Below are 24,278 nucleotides of genomic sequence, written 5' to 3' on the forward strand. Positions count from 1 at the left end.
AAAGCTTCAGATGATAATAATAAGATGGAGAGTGATGGAGTCTGTAGTTAGAGAGGAGTTGAGGCAGTAAGGCAGTTCACTTCAGATACTTAGCTTGCACTTGTATGTGCTAGAGAACTCTGCTACATACCAATTATTTTCAATATGTATAAATATAGAGATATAAATATATTTATGACTCCTGCTCTTTTTGTTTTACCTTTTAATAAAGCACTTAAATGGGGATCCCTCTTAATGGTTCATGAGTAATTTGGTATTGTTCAGCATGTTTAACGTTACCTGCCTAAGTACCTTAGATCGCAAGCCCATAATTAATCAATAGGGCTGACTGGCTAGTTACTAGTACTGTTAACTAGCCAGATAGCCACAAAGCATTGTTAGCTAGCTAATGTAACCATGAAGAATTGACATCTATCTTACGTATTATTCGTTTTAGGTCATTTTTGTCCTGTTTAGCTATCTGGCTAGCTAAATTGTTACATTTACATTACATTTAAGTCATTTAGCAGACGCTCTTATCCAGAGCGACTTACAAATTGTTACGATTCGCATATCTAGCTGATAATTGTGAAGTCAAACGTTTGCTTTGTGTATATCTTGATTCGTCTATTGTTGCCATTGTCCTGGCTGGAAGGAGGTTCAGTGAATGGGGTGGTGAAGCGTGAGGTAATACAGTAGGGAGAGTGCGAGTGCGTCTTAAATGTATTGCTTTATGCATTCTCCTCACTCGCGTCCACACAAAAACGTACTCAAGACAACGGAGTGGAGAATTACAATCGGAGCATGAGTGCGGAGCATAGCAGTATGTTTGGAAAAACACCCCTAGAGTTTGAGAGCTACAAGCCCCCACTCACCCAGTAATTTTTGAACTGTCCCTAAATTATCCTATTAAAACACTACATGGGAAATACGTCATGAACTCACAACAATTCAAAGTGCAGAGTATAAAACATTACTTTGCCTCATATATTATTAACGGCTAGGATAGCGTCGTCTACTGGTAGGTCTATTTTGAATCAATATTTAAACTCGCCACCACACTCTACCTTCCACTGGTGTTTCCCAAATTCAGTCCTCAGGTTGCCCCAGCAACACACATTCACATTTTAGAGCCAGACAAGCACACTTGATTCAATTTGTTAACTAATCCTTCGATTAGTTAAATCAATCCAGAGCTACAACAACGTGTGCTGATTGAACTAAACTAAATAGTTGGAGGATGCGGGCATCGATCCCGCTACCTCGCATGCTAAGCGAGCGCTCTACCATTTGAGCTAATCCCCTGTGCCTCCAACAAGAAGTAGGAAATCTCAATGACAGCACTGCCAAATCCCTCGTCCATAAGTAGGGGTACTTTTTTTAAAGTATGCTTGCTTCAGGTGTCTAAAAGTATTTTTCATGGTAGTTCAGTAAAGGTTGAAGTAGTGACTGCAGTAAGCGCTGTGGTGGAAATAGTTGTATTGTTGGGTTAGTATCCAGAGCTACAACAACAATGTGTGCTGATTGAACTAAACTAAATAGTTTGAGGATGCGGGCATCGATCCCGCTACCTCTCGCATGCTAAGCAAGCGCTCTACCATTTGAGATAATCCCCCTGTGCCTCCAACAAGAAGTATGAAATCTCAATGACCGCACTGCCAAATCCCTCGTCCATAAGAAAGGATACTTTTTTTAAAGTATGCTTGCTTCAGCTGTCTAAAAGTATTTTTCATGGTAGTTCAGTAAAGGTTGAAGTAGTGACTGCAGTAAGCCCAGTGTTGGAAATAGTTGTATTGTTGGGTTAGTATCCAAAGCTACAACAACAATGTGTGCTGATTGAACCAAACTAAATAGTTGGAGGATGCGGAAATCGATCCCAATACCTCTACGATGCTAAGCGAGCGCTCTATACCATTTGAGATAATCCCCCTGTGCCTCCAACAAGAAGTATGAAATTTCAATGACCGCACTGCCAAATCCCTCGTCCATAAGAAAGATACTTTTTTTAAGTATGCTTGCTTCAGCTGTCTAAAAGTATTTTTCATGGTAGTTCAGTAAAGGTTGAAGTAGTGACTGCAGTAAGCCCTGTGGTGGAAATAGTTGTATTGTTGGGTTAGTATCCAGAGCTACAACAACAATGTGTGCTGATTGAACCAAACTAAATAGTTGGAGGATGCGGAAATCAATCCCAATACCTCTAGGATGCTAAACGAGCGCTCTATACCATTTGAGATAATCCCCCTGTGCCTCCAACAAGAAGTATGACATCTCAATGACCGCACTGCCAAATCCCTCGTCCATAAGAAAGGATACTTTTTTAAAGTTTGCTTGCTTCAGCTGTCTAAAAGTATTTTTCATGGTAGTTCAGTAAAGGTTGAAGTAGTGACTGAAGTAAGCCCCGTGGTGGAAATAGTTGTATTGTTGGGTTAGTATCCAGAGCTACAACAACAATGTGTGCTGATTGAACTAAACTAAATAGTTGGAGGATGCGGGCATCGATCCCGCTACCTCTCGCATGCTAAGCGAGCGCTCTACCATTTGAGCTAATCCCCTGTGCCTCCAACAAGAAGTAGGAAATCTCAATGACAGCACTGCCAAATCCTCGTCCATAAGTAGGGGTACTTTTTTTAAAGTATGCTTGCTTCAGGTGTCTAAAAGTATTTTTCATGGTAGTTCAGTAAAGGTTGAAGTAGTGACTGCAGTAAGCGCTGTGGTGGAAATAGTTGTATTGTTGGGTTAGTATCCAGAGCTACAACAACAATGTGTGCTGATTGAACCAAACTAAATAGTTGGAGGATGCGGAAATCAATCCCAATACCTCTAGGATGCTAAACGAGCGCTCTATACCATTTGAGATAATCCCCTGTTCCTCCAACAAGAAGTATGAAATCTCAATGACCGCACTGCCAAATCCCTCGTCCATAAGAAAGGATACTTTTTTAAAGTATGCTTGCTTCAGCTGTCTAAAAGTATTTTTCATGGTAGTTCAGTAAAGGTTGAAGTAGTGACTGCAGTAAGCCCTGTGGTGGAAATAGTTGTATTGTTGGGTTAGTATCCAGAGCTACAACAACAATGTGTGCTGATTGAACCAAACTAAATAGTTGGAGGATGCGGAAATCAATCCCAATACCTCTAGGATGCTAAACAGCGCTCTATACCATTTGAGATAATCCCCTGTGCCTCCAACAAGAAGTATGAAATCTCAATGACCGCACTGCCAAATCCCTCGTCCATAAGAAAGGATACTTTTTTAAAGTTTGCTTGCTTCAGCTGTCTAAAAGTATTTTTCATGGTAGTTCAGTAAAGGTTGAAGTAGTGACTGAAGTAAGCCCAGTGGTGGAAATAGTTGTATTGTTGGGTTAGTATCCAGAGCTACAACAACAATGTGTGCTGATTGAACTAAACTAAATAGTTGGAGGATGCGGGCATCGATCCCAATACCTCTCGCATGCTAAGCGAGCGCTCTACCATTTGAGCTAATCCCCTGTGCCTCCAACAAGAAGTATGAAATCTCAATGACCGCACTGCCAAATCCCTCGTCCATAAGAAGGGATACTTTTTTTAAAGTATGCTTGCTTCAGCTGTCTAAAAGTATTTTTCATGGTAGTTCAGTAAAGGTTGAAGTAGTGACTGCAGTAAGCCCTGTGGTGGAAATAGTTGTATTGTTGGGTTAGTATCCAGAGCTACAACAACAATGTGTGCTGATTGAACCAAACTAAATAGTTGGAGGATGCGGAAATCAATCCCAATACCTCTAGGATGCTAAACGAGCGCTCTATACCATTTGAGATAATCCCCTGTGCCTCCAACAAGAAGTATGAAATCTCAATGACCGCACTGCCAAATCCCTCGTCCATAAGAAAGGATACTTTTTTAAAGTTTGCTTGCTTCAGCTGTCTAAAAGTATTTTTCATGGTAGTTCAGTAAAGGTTGAAGTAGTGACTGCAGTAAGCCCCGTGGTGGAAATAGTTGTATTGTTGGGTTAGTATCCAGAGCTACAACAACAATGTGTGCTGATTGAACTAAACTAAATAGTTGGAGGATGCGGGCATCGATCCCAATACCTCTCGCATGCTAAGCGAGCGCTCTACCATTTGAGCTAATCCCCCTGTGCCTCCAACAAGAAGTATGAAATCTCAATGACAGCACTGCCAAATCCCTCGTCCATAAGTAGGGATACTTTTTTTAAAGTATGCTTGCTTCAGGTGTCTAAAAGTATTTTTCATGGTAGTTCAGTAAAGGTTGAAGTAGTGACTGCAGTAAGCGCTGTGGTGGAAATAGTTGTATTGTTGGGTTAGTATCCAGAGCTACAACAACAATGTGTGCTGATTGAACCAAACTAAATAGTTGGAGGATGCGGAAATCAATCCCAATACCTCTAGGATGCTAAGCAAGCGCTCTACCATTTGAGCTAATCCCCTGTGCCTCCAACAAGAAGTAGGAAATCTCAATGACCGTACTGCCAAATCCTTCGTCCATAAGAAGGGATACTTTTTTTAAAGTATGCTTGCTTCAGCTGTCTAAAAGTATTTTTCATGGTAGTTCAGTAAAGGTTGAAATAGTGACTGCAGTAAGCCCTGTGGTGGAAATAGTTGTATTGTTGGGTTAGTATCCAGAGCTACAACAACAATGTGTGCTGATTGAACCAAACTAAATAGTTGGAGGATGCGGAAATCAATCCCAATACCTCTAGGATGCTAAACGAGCGCTCTATACCATTTGAGATAATCCCCTGTGCCTCCAACAAGAAGTATGACATCTCAATGACCGCACTGCCAAATCCCTCGTCCATAAGAAAGGATACTTTTTTTAAAAGTTTGCTTGCTTCAGCTGTCTAAAAGTATTTTTTCATGGTAGTTCAGTAAAGGTTGAAGTAGTGACTGAAGTAAGCCCCGTGGTGGAAATAGTTGTATTGTTGGGTTAGTATCCAGAGCTACAACAACAATGTGTGCTGATTGAACTAAACTAAATAGTTGGAGGATGCGGGCATCGATCCCGCTACCTCTCGCATGCTAAGCGAGCGCTCTAACATTTGAGCTAATCCCCTGTGCCTCCAACAAGAAGTAGGAAATCTCAATGACAGCACTGCCAAATCCCTCGTCCATAAGTAGGGATACTTTTTTTTAAAGTATGCTTGCTTCAGGTGTCTAAAAGTATTTTTCATGGTAGTTCAGTAAAGGTTGAAGTAGTGACTGCAGTAAGCTGTGGTGGAAATAGTTGTATTGTTGGGTTAGTATCCAGAGCTACAACAACAATGTGTGCTGATTGAACCAAACTAAATAGTTGGAGGATGCGGGCATCAATCCCAATACCTCTAGGATGCTAAAATAGCGCTCTACCATTTGAGCTAATCCCCCTGTGCCTCCAACAAGAAGTAGAAATCTCAATGACAGCACTGCCAAATCCCTCGTCCATAAGTAGGAGATACTTTTTTTAAAGTATGCTTGCTTCAGCTGTCTAAAAGTATTTTCATGGTAGTTCAGTAAAGGTTGAAGTAGTGACTGCAGTAAGCCCAGTGTGGTGGAAATAGTTGTATTGTTGGGTTAGTATCCAGAGCTACAACAACAATGTGTGCTGATTGAACCAAACTAAATAGTTGGAGGATGCGGGCATCGATCCCACTACCTCTCGCATGCTAAGCGAGCGCTCTACCATTTGAGCTAATCCCCCTGTGCCTCCAACAAGAAGTAGGAAATCTCAATAACAGCACTGCCAAATCCCTCGTCCATAAGAAAGGATACTTTTTTTTAAAGTATGCTTGCTTCAGCTGTCTAAAAGTATTTTTCATGGTAGTTCAGTAAAGGTTGAAGTAGTGACTGCAGTAAGCCCTGTGGTGGAAATAGTTGTATTGTTGGGTTAGTATCCAGAGCTACAACAACAATGTGTGCTGATTGAACCAAACTAAATAGTTGGAGGATGCGGAAATCAATCCCAATACCTCTAGGATGCTAAGAGCGCTCTATACCATTTGAGATAATCCCCCTGTGCCTCCAACAAGAAGTATGACATCTCAATGACCGCACTGCCAAATCCCTCGTCCATAAGAAAGGATACTTTTTTAAAGTTGCTTGCTTCAGCTGTCTAAAAGTATTTTCATGGTAGTTCAGTAAAGGTTGAGTAGTGACTGCAGTAAGCCTGTGGTGGAAATAGTTGTATTGTTGGGTTAGTATCCAGAGCTACAACAACAATGTGTGCTGATTGAACCAAACTAAATAGTTGGAGGATGCGGGCATCAATCCCAATACCTCTAGGATGCTAAGCGACTCTATACCATTTGAGATAATCCCCCTGTGCCTCCAACAAGAAGTATGAAATCTCAATGACCGCACTGCCAAATCCCTCGTCCATAAGTAAAGGATACTTTTTTAAAGTATGCTTGCTTCAGGTGTCTAAAAGTATTTTCATGGTAGTTCAGTAAAGGTTGAAGTAGTGACTGCAGTAAGCCCTGTGGTGGAAATAGTTGTATTGTTGGGTTAGTATCCAGAGCTACAACAACAATGTGTGCTGATTGAACCAAACTAAATAGTTGGAGGATGCGGAAATCAATCCCAATACCTCTAGGATGCTAAACGAGCGCTCTATACCATTTGAGCTAATCCCCCTGTGCCTCCAACAAGAAGTATGAAATCTCAATGACCGCACTGCCAAATCCCTCGTCCATAAGAAAGGATACTTTTTTAAAGTAGCTGTCTAAAAGTATTTTCATGGTAGTTCAGTAAAGGTTGAAGTAGTGACTGCAGTAAGCCCTGTGGTGGAAAACTAGTTGTATTGTTGGGTTAGTATCAGAGCTACAACAACAATGTGTGCTGATTGAACCAAACTAAATAGTTGGAGGATGCGGGCATCAATCCCAATACCTCTAGGATGCTAAGCGAGCTCAATACCATTTGAGCTAATCCCCTGTGCCTCCAACAAAAGTATGAAATCTCAATGACCGCACTGCCAAATCCCTCGTCCATAAGAAGGATACTTTTTTTTAAAGTTTGCTTGCTTCAGCTGTCTAAAAGTATTTTTCATGGTAGTTCAGTAAAGGTTGAAGTAGTGACTGCAGTAAGCCCTGTGGTGGAAATAGTTGTATTGTTGGGTTAGTATCCAGAGCTACAACAACAATGTGTGCTGATTGAACCAAACTAAATAGTTGGAGGATGCGGATCAATCCCAATACCTCTAGGATGCTAAAGCAAGCGCTCTATACCATTTGAGATAATCCCCCTGTGCCTCCAACAAAGTATGAAATCTCAATGACCGCACTGCCAAATCCCTCGTCCATAAGAAAGGATACTTTTTTTAAGTATTGCTTGCTTCAGCTGTCTAAAAGTATTTTTCATGGTAGTTCAGTAAAGGTTGAAGTAGTGACTGAAGTAAGCCCAGTGGTGGAAATAGTTGTATTGTTGGGTTAGTATCCAGAACAACAACAATGTGTGCTGATTGAACTAAACTAAATAGTTGGAGGATGCGGGCATCGATCCCGCTACCTCTCGCATGCTAAGCGAGACCATTTGAGCTAATCCCCCTGTGCCTCCAACAAGAAGTAGGAAATCTCAATGACTGCCAAATCCTCCCATAAGAAGGGATACTTTTTTAAAGTTTGCTTGCTTCAGCTGTCTAAAAGTATTTTTCATGGTAGTTCAGTAAAGGTTGAAATAGTGACTGCAGTAAGCCCTGTGGTGGAAATAGTTGTATTGTTGGGTTAGTATCCAGAGCTACAACAGCAATGTGTGCTGATTGAACCAAACTAAATAGTTGGAGGATGCGGAAATCAATCCCAATACCTCTAGGATGCTAAACGAGCGCTCTATACCATTTGAGATAATCCCCCTGTGCCTCCAACAAGAAGTATGACATCTCAATGACCGCACTGCCAAATCCCTCGTCCATAAGAAAGGATACTTTTTTAAAGTTTGCTTGCTTCAGCTGTCTAAAAGTATTTTTCATGGTAGTTCAGTAAAGGTTGAAGTAGTGACTGAAGTAAGCCCGTGGTGGAAATAGTTGTATTGTTGGGTTAGTATCCAGAGCTACAACAACAATGTGTGCTGATTGAACTAAACTAAATAGTTGGAGGATGCGGGCATCGATCCCGCTACCTCTCGCATGCTAGCGAACGCTCTACCATTTGAGCTAATCCCCTGTGCCTCCAACAAGAAGTAGGAAATCTCAATGACAGCACTGCCAAATCCTCGTCCATAAGTAGGGGTACTTTTTTTAAATATGCTTGCTTCAGGTGTCTAAAAGTATTTTCATGGTAGTTCAGTAAAGGTTGAAGTAGTGACTGCAGTAAGCGCTGTGGTGGAAATAGTTGTATTGTTGGGTTAGTATCCAGAGCTACAACAACAATGTGTGCTGATTGAACCAAACTAAATAGTTGGAGGATGCGGAAATCAATCCCAATACCTCTCGGATGCTAAGAGTCTATACCATTTGAGATAATCCCCCTGTGCCTCCAACAAGAAGTATGAAATCTCAATGACCGTTGCCAAATCCCTCGTCCATAAGAAAGGATACTTTTTTTTTTTTAAAAAGTTTGCTTGCTTCAGCTGTCTAAATTATTTTTCATGGTAGTTCAGTAAAGGTTGAAATAGTGACTGCAGTAAGCCCTGTGGTGGAAATAGTTGTATTGTTGGGTTAGTATCCAGAGCTACAACAACAATGTGTGCTGATTGAACCAAACTAAATAGTTGGAGGATGCGGGCAATCAATCCCAATACCTCTAGGATGCTAAGCAGCGCTCTATACCATTTGAGATAATCCCCCTGTGCCTCCAACAAGAAGTATGAAATCTCAATGACCGCACTGCCAAATCCCTCGTCCATAAGAAAGGATACTTTTTTTTAAAAAGTTTGCTTGCTTCAGCTGTCTAAAAGTATTTTCATGGTAGTTCAGTAAAGGTTGAAGTAGTGACTGAAGTAAGCCCCGTGGTGGAAATAGTTGTATTGTTGGGTTAGTATCCAGAGCTACAACAACAATGTGTGCTGATTGAACTAAACTAAATAGTTGGAGGATGCGGGCATCGATCCCGCTACCTCTCGCATGCTAAGCGAGCTCTACCATTTGAGCTAATCCCCTGTGCCTCCAACAAGAAGTAGGAAATCTCAATGACAGCACTGCCAAATCCCTCGTCCATAAGTTACTTTTTTAAAGTATGCTTGCTTCAGCTGTCTAAAAGTATTTTTCATGGTAGTTCAGTAAAGGTTGAAGTAGTGACTGCAGTAAGCCCTGTGGTGGAAATAGTTGTATTGTTGGGTTAGTATCCAGAGCTACAACAACAATGTGTGCTGATTGAACCAAACTAAATAGTTGGAGGATGCGGGCATCAATCCCATACCTCTAGGATGCTGATCTATACCATTTGAGATAATCCCCTTGCCTCCAACAAGTCTCAATGACCGCACTGCCAAATCCTCGTCCATAAGAAAGGATACTTTTTTTTTAAGTGCTTGTTCAGCTGTCTAATGGTAGTTCAGTAAAGGTTGAAGTAGTGACTGCAGTAAGCCCGTGGTGGAAATAGTTGTATTGTTGGGTTAGTATCCAGAGCTACAACAACAATGTGTGCTGATTGAACTAAACTAAATAGTTGGAGGATGCGGGCATCGATCCCAATACCTCTCACATGCTAAACTTCTACCATTTGAGCTAATCCCCCTGTGCCTCTAACAAGTATGAAATCTCAATGACCACTGCCAAATCCTTCGTCCATAAGAAAGGATACTTTTTAAAAAGTATGCTTGCTTCAGCTGTCTAAAATTAATTTTCATGGTAGTTCAGTAAAGGTTGAAATAGTGACTGCAGTAAGCCCTGTGGTGGAAATAGTTGTATTGTTGGGTTAGTATCCAGAGCTACAACAACAATGTGTGCTGATTGAACCAAACTAAATAGTTGGAGGATGCGGAAATCAATCCCAATACCTCTAGGATGCTAAGCGAGCGCTCTACCATTTGAGATAATCCCCCTGTGCCTCCAACAAGAAGTATGACATCTCAATGACCGCACTGCCAAATCCCTCGTCCATAAGAAAGGATACTTTTTTAAAGTTTGCTTGCTTCAGCTGTCTAAAAGTATTTTTCATGGTAGTTCAGTAAAGGTTGAAGTAGTGACTGAAGTAAGCCCCGTGGTGGAAATAGTTGTATTGTTGGGTTAGTATCCAGAGCTACAACAACAATGTGTGCTGATTGAACTAAACTAAATAGTTGGAGGATGCGGGCATCGATCCCACTACCTCTCGCATGCTAGCAAGCGCTCTACCATTTGAGCTAATCCCCTGTGCCTCCAACAAGAAGTAGGAAATCTCAATGACAGCACTGCCAAATCCTCGTCCATAAGTAGGGGTACTTTTTTAAAGTATGCTTGCTTCAGGTGTCTAAAAGTATTTTTCATGGTAGTTCAGTAAAGGTTGAAGTAGTGACTGCAGTAAGCGCTGTGGTGGAAATAGTTGTATTGTTGGGTTAGTATCCAGAGCTACAACAACAATGTGTGCTGATTGAACCAAACTAAATAGTTGGAGGATGCGGAAATCAATCCCAATACCTCTAGGATGCTAAACGAGCGCTCTATACCATTTGAGATAATCCCCTGTGCCTCCAACAAGAAGTATGAAATCTCAATGACCGCACTGCCAAATCCTCGTCCATAAGAAAGGATACTTTTTTTTTTTTAAAAGTTTGCTTGCTTCAGCTGTCTAAAAGTATTTTTCATGGTAGTTCAGTAAAAGGTTGAAGTAGTGACTGCAGTAAGCCCCCGTGGTGGAAATAGTTGTATTGTTGGGTTAGTATCCAGAGCTACAACAACAATGTGTGCTGATTGAACCAAACTAAATAGTTGGAGGATGCGGGCATCAATCCCAATACCTTAGGATGCTAAACGAGCGCTCTACCATTTGAGCTAATCCCCCTGTGCCTCCAACAAGAAGTATGAAATCTCAATGACCGCACTGCCAAATCCCTCGTCCATAAGAAAGGATACTTTTTTAAAGTTTGCTTGCTTCAGGTGTCTAAAAGTATTTTTCATGGTAGTTCAGTAAAGGTTGAAGTAGTGACTGAAGTAAGCCCTGTGGTGGAAATAGTTGTATTGTTGGGTTAGTATCCAGAGCTACAACAACAATGTGTGCTGATTGAACTAAACTAAATAGTTGGAGGATGCGGGCATCGATCCCGCTACCTCTCGCATGCTAAGCAAGCGCTCTACCATTTGAGCTAATCCCCCTGTGCCTCCAACAAGAAGTAGGAAATCTCAATGACAGCACTGCCAAATCCCTCGTCCATAAGTAGGGGTACTTTTTTTAAAGTATGCTTGCTTCAGGTGTCTAAAAGTATTTTTCATGGTAGTTCAGTAAAGGTTGAAGTAGTGACTGCAGTAAGCGCTGTGGTGGAAATAGTTGTATTGTTGGGTTAGTATCCAGAGCTACAACAACAATGTGTGCTGATTGAACCAAACTAAATAGTTGGAGGATGCGGAAATCAATCCCAATACCTCTAGGATGCTAAACGAGCGCTCTATACCATTTGAGATAATCCCCCTGTGCCTCCAACAAGAAGTATGAAATCTCAATGACCGCACTGCCAAATCCCTCGTCCATAAGAAAGGATACTTTTTTTTAAAGTTTGCTTGCTTCAGCTGTCTAAAAGTATTTTTCATGGTAGTTCAGTAAAGGTTGAAGTAGTGACTGCAGTAAGCCCTGTGGTGGAAATAGTTGTATTGTTGGGTTAGTATCCAGAGCTACAACAACAATGTGTGCTGATTGAACCAAACTAAATAGTTGGAGGATGCGGAAATCAATCCCAATACCTCTAGGATGCTAAACGAGCGCTCTATACCATTTGAGATAATCCCCTGTGCCTCCAACAAGAAGTATGAAATCTCAATGACCGCACTGCCAAATCCCTCGTCCATAAGAAAGGATACTTTTTTAAAGTTTGCTTGCTTCAGCTGTCTAAAAGTATTTTTCATGGTAGTTCAGTAAAGGTTGAAGTAGTGACTGCAGTAAGCCCTGTGGTGGAAATAGTTGTATTGTTGGGTTAGTATCCAGAGCTACAACAACAATGTGTGCTGATTGAACCAAACTAAATAGTTGGAGGATGCGGAAATCAATCCCAATACCTCTAGGATGCTAAACGAGCGCTCTATACCATTTGAGATAATCCCCCTGTGCCTCCAACAAGAAGTATGACATCTCAATGACCGCACTGCCAAATCCTCGTCCATAAGAAAGGATACTTTTTTAAAGTTTGCTTGCTTCAGCTGTCTAAAAGTATTTTTCATGGTAGTTCAGTAAAGGTTGAAGTAGTGACTGAAGTAAGCCCCGTGGTGGAAATAGTTGTATTGTTGGGTTAGTATCCAGAGCTACAACAACAATGTGTGCTGATTGAACTAAACTAAATAGTTGGAGGATGCGGGCATCGATCCCACTACCTCTCGCATGCTAAGCGAGCGCTCTACCATTTGAGCTAATCCCCCTGTGCCTCCAACAAGAAGTAGGAAATCTCAATGACAGCACTGCCAAATCCCTCGTCCATAAGTAGGGGTACTTTTTTTAAAGTATGCTTGCTTCAGGTGTCTAAAAGTATTTTTCATGGTAGTTCAGTAAAGGTTGAAGTAGTGACTGCAGTAAGCGCTGTGGTGGAAATAGTTGTATTGTTGGGTTAGTATCCAGAGCTACAACAACAATGTGTGCTGATTGAACCAAACTAAATAGTTGGAGGATGCGGAAATCAATCCCAATACCTCTAGTCTACCATTTGAGATAATCCCCCTGTGCCTCCAACAAGAAGTATGAAATCTCAATGACCGCACTGCCAAATCCTTCGTCCATAAGAAGGGATACTTTTTAAAAGTATGCTTGCTTCAGCTGTCTAAAATTAATTTTCATGGTAGTTCAGTAAAGGTTGAAATAGTGACTGCAGTAAGCCCTGTGGTGGAAATAGTTGTATTGTTGGGTTAGTATCCAGAGCTACAACAACAATGTGTGCTGATTGAACCAAACTAAATAGTTGGAGGATGCGGAAATCAATCCCAATACCTCTAGGATGCTAAACGAGCGCTCTATACCATTTGAGATAATCCCCTGTGCCTCCAACAAGAAGTATGAAATCTCAATGACCGCACTGCCAAATCCCTCGTCCATAAGAAAGGATACTTTTTTAAAGTTTGCTTGCTTCAGCTGTCTAAAAGTATTTTTCATGGTAGTTCAGTAAAGGTTGAAGTAGTGACTGAAGTAAGCCCCGTGGTGGAAATAGTTGTATTGTTGGGTTAGTATCCAGAGCTACAACAACAATGTGTGCTGATTGAACTAAACTAAATAGTTGGAGGATGCGGGCATCGATCCCGCTACCTCTCGCATGCTAAGCGAGCGCTCTACCATTTGAGCTAATCCCCCTGTGCCTCCAACAAGAAGTAGGAAATCTCAATGACCGCACTGCCAAATCCCTCGTCCATAAGAAGGGATACTTTTTTAAAGTATGCTTGCTTCAGCTGTCTAAAAGTATTTTTCATGGTAGTTCAGTAAAGGTTGAAGTAGTGACTGCAGTAAGCCCTGTGGTGGAAATAGTTGTATTGTTGGGTTAGTATCCAGAGCTACAACAACAATGTGTGCTGATTGAACCAAACTAAATAGTTGGAGGATGCGGAAATCGATCCCAATACCTCTAGGATGCTAAACGAGCGCTCTATACCATTTGAGATAATCCCCCTGTGCCTCCAACAAGAAGTATGAAATCTCAATGACCGCACTGCCAAATCCCTCGTCCATAAGAAAGGATACTTTTTTTAAAGTTTGCTTGCTTCAGGTGTCTAAAAGTATTTTTCATGGTAGTTCAGTAAAGGTTGAAGTAGTGACTGAAGTAAGCCCAGTGTTGGAAATAGTTGTATTGTTGGGTTAGTATCCAAAGCTACAACAACAATGTGTGCTGATTGAACCAAACTAAATAGTTGGAGGATGCGGGAATCGATCCCAATACCTCTAGGATGCTAAACGAGCGCTCTATACCATTTGAGATAATCCCCCTGTGCCTCCAACAAGAAGTATGAAATCTCAATGACCGCACTGCCAAATCCCTCGTCCATAAGAAAGATAATTTTTTTTTTAAGTGCTTGCTTCAGCTGTGTAAAAGTATTTTTCATGGTAGTTCAGTAAAGGTCGATCCCACTACCTCTCGCATGCTAAGCGAGCGCTCTACCATTTGAGCTAATCCCCCTGTGCCTCCAACAAGAAGTAGGAAATCTCAATAACAGCACTGCCAAATCCCTCGTCCATAAGAAAGATACTTTTTTTTTAAGTATGCTTGCTTCAGCTGTCTAAAAGTATTCTTCATGGTAGTTCAGTAAAGGTTGAAGTAGTGACTGCAGTAAGCCCCGTGGTGGAAATAGTTGTATTGTTGGGTTAGTATCCAGAGCTACAACAACAATGTGTGCTGATTGAACTAAACTAAATAGTTGGAGGATGCGGGCATCGATCCCGCTACCTCTCGCATGCTACGAGCGCTCTACCATTTGAGCTAATCCCCTGTGCCTCCAACAAGAAGTAGGAAATCTGGACCGGCCAAATCCTTCGTCCATAAGAAGGGATACTTTTTAAAAAGTATGCTTGCTTCAGCTGTCTAAAATTAATTTTCATGGTAGTTCAGTAAAGGTTGAAATAGTGACTGGTAAGCCCAGTGGTGGAAATAGTTGTATTGTTGGGTTAGTGAGTTATGGGTGTATGATAAAAAAAAACTGCGAGTCTGGAGTTCCCCCTGCTGGCTGTCTGTGGAATAACATTAGGATCAGTTGATCGTGGAGAAAAGCGAAACATGGTCACTGTTTTCCTGTCTTTTGTCGTGCTTATGCTCACTGCGTCTCAGTGGATCGCTCCAAGGCCTTTCTACTGTAAGCAGAGGAGAGGACAGCCTTCCAGTAGAATAAATAAGAGTCACAGCTCCCAACATTTACTAACAAATGAACAGCTACTAAATCAAAGATCTGTCTCATAAACTACACATGTGCCTACATGTGATAACCAAAGGGGATTTTTGCATTACCCCAAGCGACCACATAATTTGTCCCTTTAATTTAAGTAATAATTCGGTGGTTTGGTGGGATTTCCTCAATTCCAGTGTGTTTCTGCTTGCCACAACAAAGTCAAAAGAGAGAATGAACTGGCACACAGACTAAGATATTAGGACCTGTTTAGTAGCAAAAAGAAAGCTGTCCATCATATCGCAAAGCCATTGTGACAAGTGCTCCTCCTCCCCTGTAGGATAAATAATAATTATTATGATTTATTCTGTATAGCACTTTTCATTACACACAGAATCTCAAAGTAGCTTTAAAAACTCAAATAAACTCAAGGTGATCTGGTACATACTTGGCCGATGGCTTCCAAAGCTTCAGATGATAATAATAAGATGGAGAGTGATGGAGTCTGTAGTTAGAGAGGAGTTGAGGCAGTAAGGCAGTTCACTTCAGATACTTAGAGAACTCTGCTACATACCAATTATTTTCAATATGTATAAATATAGAGATATAAATATATTTATGACTCCTGCTCTTTTTGTTTTACCTTTTAATAAAGCACTTAAATGGGGATCCCTCTTAATGGTTCATGAGTAATTTGGTATTGTTCAGCATGTTTAACGTTACCTGCCTAAGTACCTTAGATCGCAAGCCCATAATTAATCAATAGGGCTGACTGGCTAGTTACTAGTACTGTTAACTAGCCAGATAGCCACAAAGCATTGTTAGCTAGCTAATGTAACCATGAAGAATTGACATCTATCTTACGTATTATTCGTTTTAGGTCATTTTTGTCCTGTTTAGCTATCTGGCTAGCTAAATTGTTACATTTACATTACATTTAAGTCATTTAGCAGACGCTCTTATCCAGAGCGACTTACAAATTGTTACGATTCGCATATCTAGCTGATAATTGTGAAGTCAAACGTTTGCTTTGTGTATATCTTGATTCGTCTATTGTTGCCATTGTCCTGGCTGGAAGGAGGTTCAGTGAATGGGGTGGTGAAGCGTGAGGTAATACAGTAGGGAGAGTGCGAGTGCGTCTTAAATGTATTGCTTTATGCATTCTCCTCACTCGCGTCCACACAAAAACGTACTCAAGACAACGGAGTGGAGAATTACAATCGGAGCATGAGTGCGGAGCATAGCAGTATGTTTGGAAAAACACCCCTAGAGTTTGAGAGCTACAAGCCCCCACTCACCCAGTAATTTTTGAACTGTCCCTAAATTATCCTATTAAAACACTACATGGGAAATACGTCATGAACTCACAACAATTCAAAGTGCAGAGTATAAAACATTACTTTGCCTCATATATTATTAACGGCTAGGATAGCGTCGTCTACTGGTAGGTCTATTTTGAATCAATATTTAAACTCGCCACCACACTCTACCTTCCACTGGTGTTTCCCAAATTCAGTCCTCAGGTTGCCCCAGCAACACACATTCACATTTTAGAGCCAGACAAGCACACTTGATTCAATTTGTTAACTAATCCTTCGATTAGTTAAATCAATCCAGAGCTACAACAACGTGTGCTGATTGAACTAAACTAAATAGTTGGAGGATGCGGGCATCGATCCCGCTACCTCTCGCATGCTAAGCGAGCGCTCTACCATTTGAGCTAATCCCCCTGTGCCTCCAACAAGAAGTAGGAAATCTCAATGACAGCACTGCCAAATCCCTCGTCCATAAGTAGGGGTACTTTTTTTAAAGTATGCTTGCTTCAGGTGTCTAAAAGTATTTTTCATGGTAGTTCAGTAAAGGTTGAAGTAGTGACTGCAGTAAGCGCTGTGGTGGAAATAGTTGTATTGTTGGGTTAGTATCCAGAGCTACAACAACAATGTGTGCTGATTGAACTAAACTAAATAGTTTGAGGATGCGGGCATCGATCCCGCTACCTCTCGCATGCTAAGCAAGCGCTCTACCATTTGAGATAATCCCCTGTGCCTCCAACAAGAAGTATGAAATCTCAATGACCGCACTGCCAAATCCCTCGTCCATAAGAAAGGATACTTTTTTTTAAAGTATGCTTGCTTCAGCTGTCTAAAAGTATTTTTCATGGTAGTTCAGTAAAGGTTGAAGTAGTGACTGCAGTAAGCCCAGTGTTGGAAATAGTTGTATTGTTGGGTTAGTATCCAAAGCTACAACAACAATGTGTGCTGATTGAACCAAACTAAATAGTTGGAGGATGCGGAAATCGATCCCAATACCTCTACGATGCTAAGCGAGCGCTCTATACCATTTGAGATTATCCCCTGTGCCTCCAACAAGAAGTATGAAATCTCAATGACCGCACTGCCAAATCCCTCGTCCATAAGAAAGGATACTTTTTTTAAGTATGCTTGCTTCAGCTGTCTAAAAGTATTTTTCATGGTAGTTCAGTAAAGGTTGAAGTAGTGACTGCAGTAAGCCCTGTGGTGGAAATAGTTGTATTGTTGGGTTAGTATCCAGAGCTACAACAACAATGTGTGCTGATTGAACCAAACTAAATAGTTGGAGGATGCGGAAATCAATCCCAATACCTCTAGGATGCTAAACGAGCGCTCTATACCATTTGAGATAATCCCCTGTGCCTCCAACAAGAAGTATGACATCTCAATGACCGCACTGCCAAATCCCTCGTCCATAAGAAAGGATACTTTTTTTAAAGTTTGCTTGCTTCAGCTGTCTAAAAGTATTTTTCATGGTAGTTCAGTAAAGGTTGAAGTAGTGACTGAAGTAAGCCCCGTGGTGGAAATAGTTGTATTGTTGGGTTAGTATCCAGAGCTACAACAACAATGTGTGCTGATTGAACTAAACTAAATAGTTGGAGGATGCGGGCATCGATCCCGCTACCTCTCGCATGCTAAGCGAGCGCTCTACCATTTGAGCTAATCCCCCTGTGCCTCCAACAAGAAGTAGGAAATCTCAATGACAGCACTGCCAAATCCCTCGTCCATAAGTAGGGGTACTTTTTTAAAAGTATGCTTGCTTCAGGAGTCTAAAAGTATTTTTCATGGTAGTTCAGTAAAGGTTGAAGTAGTGACTGCAGTAAGCGCTGTGGTGGAAATAGTTGTATTGTTGGGTTAGTATCCAGAGCTACAACAACAATGTGTGCTGATTGAACCAAACTAAATAGTTGGAGGATGCGGAAATCAATCCCAATACCTCTAGGATGCTAAACGAGCGCTCTATACCATTTGAGATAATCCCCCTGTGCCTCCAACAAGAAGTATGAAATCTCAATGACCGCACTGCCAAATCCCTCGTCCATAAGAAAGGATACTTTTTTAAAGTTTGCTTGCTTCAGCTGTCTAAAAGTATTTTTCATGGTAGTTCAGTAAAGGTTGAAGTAGTGACTGCAGTAAGCCCTGTGGTGGAAATAGTTGTATTGTTGGGTTAGTATCCAGAGCTACAACAACAATGTGTGCTGATTGAACCAAACTAAATAGTTGGAGGATGCGGAAATCAATCCCAATACCTCTAGGATGCTAAACGAGCGCTCTATACCATTTGAGATAATCCCCTGTGCCTCCAACAAGAAGTATGAAATCTCAATGACCGCACTGCCAAATCCCTCGTCCATAAGAAAGGATACTTTTTTAAAGTTTGCTTGCTTCAGCTGTCTAAAAGTATTTTTCATGGTAGTTCAGTAAAGGTTGAAGTAGTGACTGAAGTAAGCCCCGTGGTGGAAATAGTTGTATTGTTGGGTTAGTATCCAGAGCTACAACAACAATGTGTGCTGATTGAACTAAACTAAATAGTTGGAGGATGCGGGCATCGATCCCGCTACCTCTCGCATGCTAAGCGAGCGCTCTACCATTTGAGCTAATCCCCTGTGCCTCCAACAAGAAGTAGGAAATCTCAATAACAGCACTGCCAAATCCCTCGTCCATAAGTAGGGATACTTTTTTAAAGTATGCTTGCTTCAGCTGTCTAAAAGTATTTTTCATGGTAGTTCAGTAAAGGTTGAAGTAGTGACTGCAGTAAGCCCTGTGGTGGAAATAGTTGTATTGTTGGGTTAGTATCCAGAGCTACAACAACAATGTGTGCTGATTGAACCAAACTAAATAGTTGGAGGATGCGGAAATCAATCCCAATACCTCTAGGATGCTAAGCGAGCGCTCTACCATTTGAGCTAATCCCCCTGTGCCTCCAACAAGAAGTATGAAATCTCAATGACCGCACTGCCAAATCCCTCGTCCATAAGAAAGGATACTTTTTTTTTAAAGTATGCTTGCTTCAGCTGTCTAAAAGTATTTTTCATGGTAGTTCAGTAAAGGTTGAAGTAGTGACTGCAGTAAGCCCTGTGGTGGAAATAGTTGTATTGTTGGGTTAGTATCCAGAGCTACAACAACAATGTGTGCTGATTGAACCAAACTAAATAGTTGGAGGATGTCGGAAATCAATCCCAATAACTCTAGGATGCTAAACGAGCGCTCTATACCATTTGAGATAATCCCCCTGTGCCTCCAACAAGAAGTATGAAATCTCAATGACCGCACTGCCAAATCCCTCGTCCATAAGAAAGGATACTTTTTTTAAAGTTTGCTTGCTTCAGCTGTCTAAAAGTATTTTTCATGGTAGTTCAGTAAAGGTTGAAGTAGTGACTGCAGTAAGCCCTGTGGTGGAAATAGTTGTATTGTTGGGTTAGTATCCAGAGCTACAACAACAATGTGTGCTGATTGAACCAAACTAAATAGTTGGAGGATGCGGGCATCCAATCCCAAAACTCTGGATGCTAAAGCAGCGCTCTATACCATTTGAGATAATCCCCTGTGCCTCCAACAAGAAGTATGAAATCTCAATGACCGCACTGCCAAATCCCTCGTCCATAAGAAAGGATACTTTTTTTAAAGTTTGCTTGCTTCAGCTGTCTAAAAGTATTTTTCATGGTAGTTCAGTAAAGGTTGAAGTAGTGACTGAAGTAAGACCCGTGGTGGAAATAGTTGTATTGTTGGGTTAGTATCCAGAGCTACAACAACAATGTGTGCTGATTGAACTAAACTAAATAGTTGGAGGATGCGGGCATCGATCCCGCTACCTCTCGCATGCTAAAGCGAGGCTCTTTCCATTTGAGCTAATCCCTGTGCCTCTAACAAGAAGTAGAAATCTCAATGACCGTACTGCCAAATCCTTCGTCCATAAGAAGGATACTTTTTAAAAAGTATGCTTGCTTCAGCTGTCTAAAATTAATTTTCATGGTAGTTCAGTAAAGGTTGAAATAGTGACTGCAGTAAGCCCTGTGGTGGAAATAGTTGTATTGTTGGGTTAGTATCCAGAGCTACAACAACAATGTGTGCTGATTGAACCAAACTAAATAGTTGGAGGATGGAAATCAATCCCAATACCTCTAGGATGCTAATCTATACCATTTGAGATAATCCCCTGTGCCTCCAACAAGAAGTATGAAATCTCAATGACCGCACTGCAAATCCCTCGTCCATAAGAAAGGATACTTTTTTAAAGTTTGCTTGCTTCAGCTGTCTAAAAGTATTTTTCATGGTAGTTCAGTAAAGGTTGGAAGTAGTGACTGCAGTAAGCCCTGTGGTGGAAATAGTTGTATTGTTGGGTTAGTATCCAGAGCTACAACAACAATGTGTGCTGATTGAACCAAACTAAATAGTTGGAGGATGAAATCAATCCCAATACCTCTAGGATGCTAAACAGCTCTATACCATTTGAGATAATCCCCTGTGCCTCCAACAAGAAGTATGAAATCTCAATGACCGCACTGCCAAATCCCTCGTCCATAAGAAAGGATACTTTTTTTAAAGTTTGCTTGCTTCAGCTGTCTAAAAGTATTTTTCATGGTAGTTCAGTAAAGGTTGAAGTAGTGACTGAAGTAAGCCCAGTGGTGGAAATAGTTGTATTGTTGGGTTAGTATCCAGAGCTACAACAACAATGTGTGCTGATTGAACTAAACTAAATAGTTGGAGGATGCGGGCATCGATCCCGCTACCTCTCAGCATGCTAAGCGAGCGCTCTACCATTTGAGCTAATCCCCATCCAACAAGAAGTAGGAAATCTCAATAACAGCACTGCCAAATCCCTCGTCCATAAGTAGGGATACTTTTTTAAAGTATGCTTGCTTCAGCTGTCTAAAAGTATTTTTCATGGTAGTTCAGTAAAGGTTGAAGTAGTGACTGCAGTAAGCCCTGTGGTGGAAATAGTTGTATTGTTGGGTTAGTATCCAGAGCTACAACAACAATGTGTGCTGATTGAACCAAACTAAATAGTTGGAGGATGCGGAAATCAATCCCAATACCTCTAGGATGCTAAACGAGCGCTCTATACCATTTGAGATAATCCCCTGTGCCTCCAACAAGAAGTATGAAATCTCAATGACCGCACTGCCAAATCCCTCGTCCATAAGAAAGGATACTTTTTTAAAGTTTGCTTGCTTCAGCTGTCTAAAAGTATTTTTCATGGTAGTTCAGTAAAGGTTGAAGTAGTGACTGCAGTAAGCCCTGTGGTGGAAATAGTTGTATTGTTGGGTTAGTATCCAGAGCTACAACAACAATGTGTGCTGATTGAACCAAACTAAATAGTTGGAGGATGCGGAAATCAATCCCAATACCTCTAGGATGCTAAACGAGCGCTCTATACCATTTGAGATAATCCCCCTGTGCCTCCAACAAGAAGTATGACATCTCAATGACCGCACTGCCAAATCCCTCGTCCATAAGAAAGGATACTTTTTTTAAAGTTTGCTTGCTTCAGCTGTCTAAAAGTATTTTTCATGGTAGTTCAGTAAAGGTTGAAGTAGTGACTGAAGTAAGCCCTGTGGTGGAAATAGTTGTATTGTTGGGTTAGTATCCAGAGCTACAACAACAATGTGTGCTGATTGAACTAAACTAAATAGTTGGAGGATGCGGGCATCGATCCCGCTACCTCTCGCATGCTAAGCAAGCGCTCTACCATTTGAGCTAATCCCCCTGTGCCTCCAACAAGAAGTATGAAATCTCAATGACAGCACTGCCAAATCCCTCGTCCATAAGTAGGGGTACTTTTTTAAAGTATGCTTGCTTCAGGTGTCTAAAAGTATTTTTCATGGTAGTTCAGTAAAGGTTGAAGTAGTGACTGCAGTAAGCGCTGTGGTGGAAATAGTTGTATTGTTGGGTTAGTATCCAGAGCTACAACAACAATGTGTGCTGATTGAACCAAACTAAATAGTTGGAGGATGGGGAAATCAATCCCAATACCTCTAGGATGCTAAAGCGCACTCTATACCATTTGAGATAATCCCCTGTGCCTCCAACAAGAAGTATGAAATCTCAATGACCGCACTGCCAAATCCCTCGTCCATAAGAAAGGATACTTTTTTTAAAGTTTGCTTGCTTCAGCTGTCTAAAAGTATTTTTCATGGTAGTTCAGTAAAGGTTGAAGTAGTGACTGCAGTAAGCCCTGTGGTGGAAATAGTTGTATTGTTGGGTTAGTATCCAGAGCTACAACAACAATGTGTGCTGATTGAACCAAACTAAATAGTTGGAGGATGCGGAAATCAATCCCAATACCTCTAGGATGCTAAACGAGCGCTCTATACCATTTGAGATAATCCCCTGTGCCTCCAACAAGAAGTATGACATCTCAATGACCGCACTGCCAAATCCCTCGTCCATAAGAAAGGATACTTTTTTTAAAGTTTGCTTGCTTCAGCTGTCTAAAAGTATTTTTCATGGTAGTTCAGTAAAGGTTGAAGTAGTGACTGAAGTAAGCCCCGTGGTGGAAATAGTTGTATTGTTGGGTTAGTATCCAGAGCTACAACAACAATGTGTGCTGATTGAACTAAACTAAATAGTTGGAGGATGCGGGCATCGATCCCGCTACCTCTCGCATGCTAAGCGAGCGCTCTACCATTTGAGCTAATCCCCCTGTGCCTCCAACAAGAAGTAGGAAATCTCAATGACAGCACTGCCAAATCCCTCGTCCATAAGAAGGGGTACTTTTTTAAAGTATGCTTGCTTCAGGTGTCTAAAAGTATTTTTCATGGTAGTTCAGTAAAGGTTGAAGTAGTGACTGCAGTAAGCGCTGTGGTGGAAATAGTTGTATTGTTGGGTTAGTATCCAGAGCTACAACAACAATGTGTGCTGATTGAACCAAACTAAATAGTTGGAGGATGCGGAAATCAATCCCAATACCTCTAGGATGCTAAGCAGCGCTCTATACCATTTGAGATAATCCCCCTGTGCCTCCAACAAGAAGTATGAAATCTCAATGACCGCACTGCCAAATCCCTCGTCCATAAGAAAGGATACTTTTTTTAAAGTTTGCTTGCTTCAGCTGTCTAAAAGTATTTTTCATGGTAGTTCAGTAAAGGTTGAAGTAGTGACTGCAGTAAGCCCAGTGGTGGAAATAGTTGTATTGTTGGGTTAGTATCCAGAGCTACAACAACAATGTGTGCTGATTGAACCAAACTAAATAGTTGGAGGATGCGGAAATCAATCCCAATACCTCTAGGATGCTAAACAGCGCTCTATACCATTTGAGATAATCCCCTGTGCCTCCAACAAGAAGTATGACATCTCAATGACCGCACTGCCAAATCCCTCGTCCATAAGAAAGGATACTTTTTTAAAGTTTGCTTTTTGTCTAAAAGTATTTTTCATGGTAGTTCAGTAAAGGTTGAAGTAGTGACTGAGTAAGCCCCGTGGTGGAAATAGTTGTATTGTTGGGTTAGTATCCAGAGCTACAACAACAATGTGTGCTGATTGAACTAAACTAAATAGTTGGAGGATGCGGGCATCGATCCCACTACCTCTCGCATGCTAAGCGAGCGCTCTACCATTTGAGCTAATCCCCTGTGCCTCCAACAAGAAGTAGGAAATCTCAATGACAGCACTGCCAAATCCCTCGTCCATAAGTAGGGGTACTTTTTTTAAAGTATGCTTGCTTCAGGTGTCTAAAGTATTTTTCATGGTAGTTCAGTAAAGGTTGAAGTAGTGACTGCAGTAAGCGCTGTGGTGGAAATAGTTGTATTGTTGGGTTAGTATCCAGAGCTACAACAACAATGTGTGCTGATTGAACCAAACTAAATAGTTGGAGGATGCGGAAATCAATCCCAATACCTCTAGGATGCTAAACGAGCACTCTATACCATTTGAGATAATCCCCCTGTGCCTCCAACAAGAAGTATGAAATCTCAATGACCGCACTGCCAAATCCCTCGTCCATAAGAAAGGATACTTTTTTTTAAAGTTTGCTTGCTTCAGCTGTCTAAAAGTATTTTTCATGGTAGTTCAGTAAAGGTTGAAGTAGTGACTGCAGTAAGCCCTGTGGTGGAAATAGTTGTATTGTTGGGTTAGTATCCAGAGCTACAACAACAATGTGTGCTGATT

The 24,278-nt window shown here is 41.2% G+C and overlaps 8 non-coding genes across 8 annotated transcripts; all 8 read right to left on the minus strand.

Moving 5' to 3' along the window:
* Positions 1-5,576: 5,576 nt before the first annotated feature.
* trnaa-agc lies at positions 5,577-5,649 on the minus strand. The gene has a single exon. It is a non-coding gene; the product is annotated as a tRNA-Ala (tRNA).
* Positions 5,650-11,102: 5,453 nt separating this feature from the next.
* Positions 11,103-11,175, minus strand: trnaa-agc. Its single transcript has one exon. It is a non-coding gene; the product is annotated as a tRNA-Ala (tRNA).
* Positions 11,176-12,353: 1,178 nt separating this feature from the next.
* trnaa-agc lies at positions 12,354-12,426 on the minus strand. The gene has a single exon. It is a non-coding gene; the product is annotated as a tRNA-Ala (tRNA).
* An 846-nt stretch (positions 12,427-13,272) lies between these two features.
* trnaa-agc lies at positions 13,273-13,345 on the minus strand. Its single transcript has one exon. It is a non-coding gene; the product is annotated as a tRNA-Ala (tRNA).
* Positions 13,346-16,519: 3,174 nt separating this feature from the next.
* trnaa-agc lies at positions 16,520-16,592 on the minus strand. Its single transcript has one exon. It is a non-coding gene; the product is annotated as a tRNA-Ala (tRNA).
* A 1,176-nt stretch (positions 16,593-17,768) lies between these two features.
* trnaa-agc lies at positions 17,769-17,841 on the minus strand. Its single transcript has one exon. It is a non-coding gene; the product is annotated as a tRNA-Ala (tRNA).
* A 3,965-nt stretch (positions 17,842-21,806) lies between these two features.
* trnaa-agc lies at positions 21,807-21,879 on the minus strand. Its single transcript has one exon. It is a non-coding gene; the product is annotated as a tRNA-Ala (tRNA).
* An 863-nt stretch (positions 21,880-22,742) lies between these two features.
* Positions 22,743-22,815, minus strand: trnaa-agc. The gene has a single exon. It is a non-coding gene; the product is annotated as a tRNA-Ala (tRNA).
* Between the last annotated feature and the right edge of the window lie 1,463 nt (positions 22,816-24,278).

The sequence above is a fragment of the Oncorhynchus gorbuscha genome, linkage group LG23 (genome assembly GCF_021184085.1).
Source record: "Oncorhynchus gorbuscha isolate QuinsamMale2020 ecotype Even-year linkage group LG23, OgorEven_v1.0, whole genome shotgun sequence".
NCBI lineage: Eukaryota > Metazoa > Chordata > Actinopteri > Salmoniformes > Salmonidae > Oncorhynchus > Oncorhynchus gorbuscha.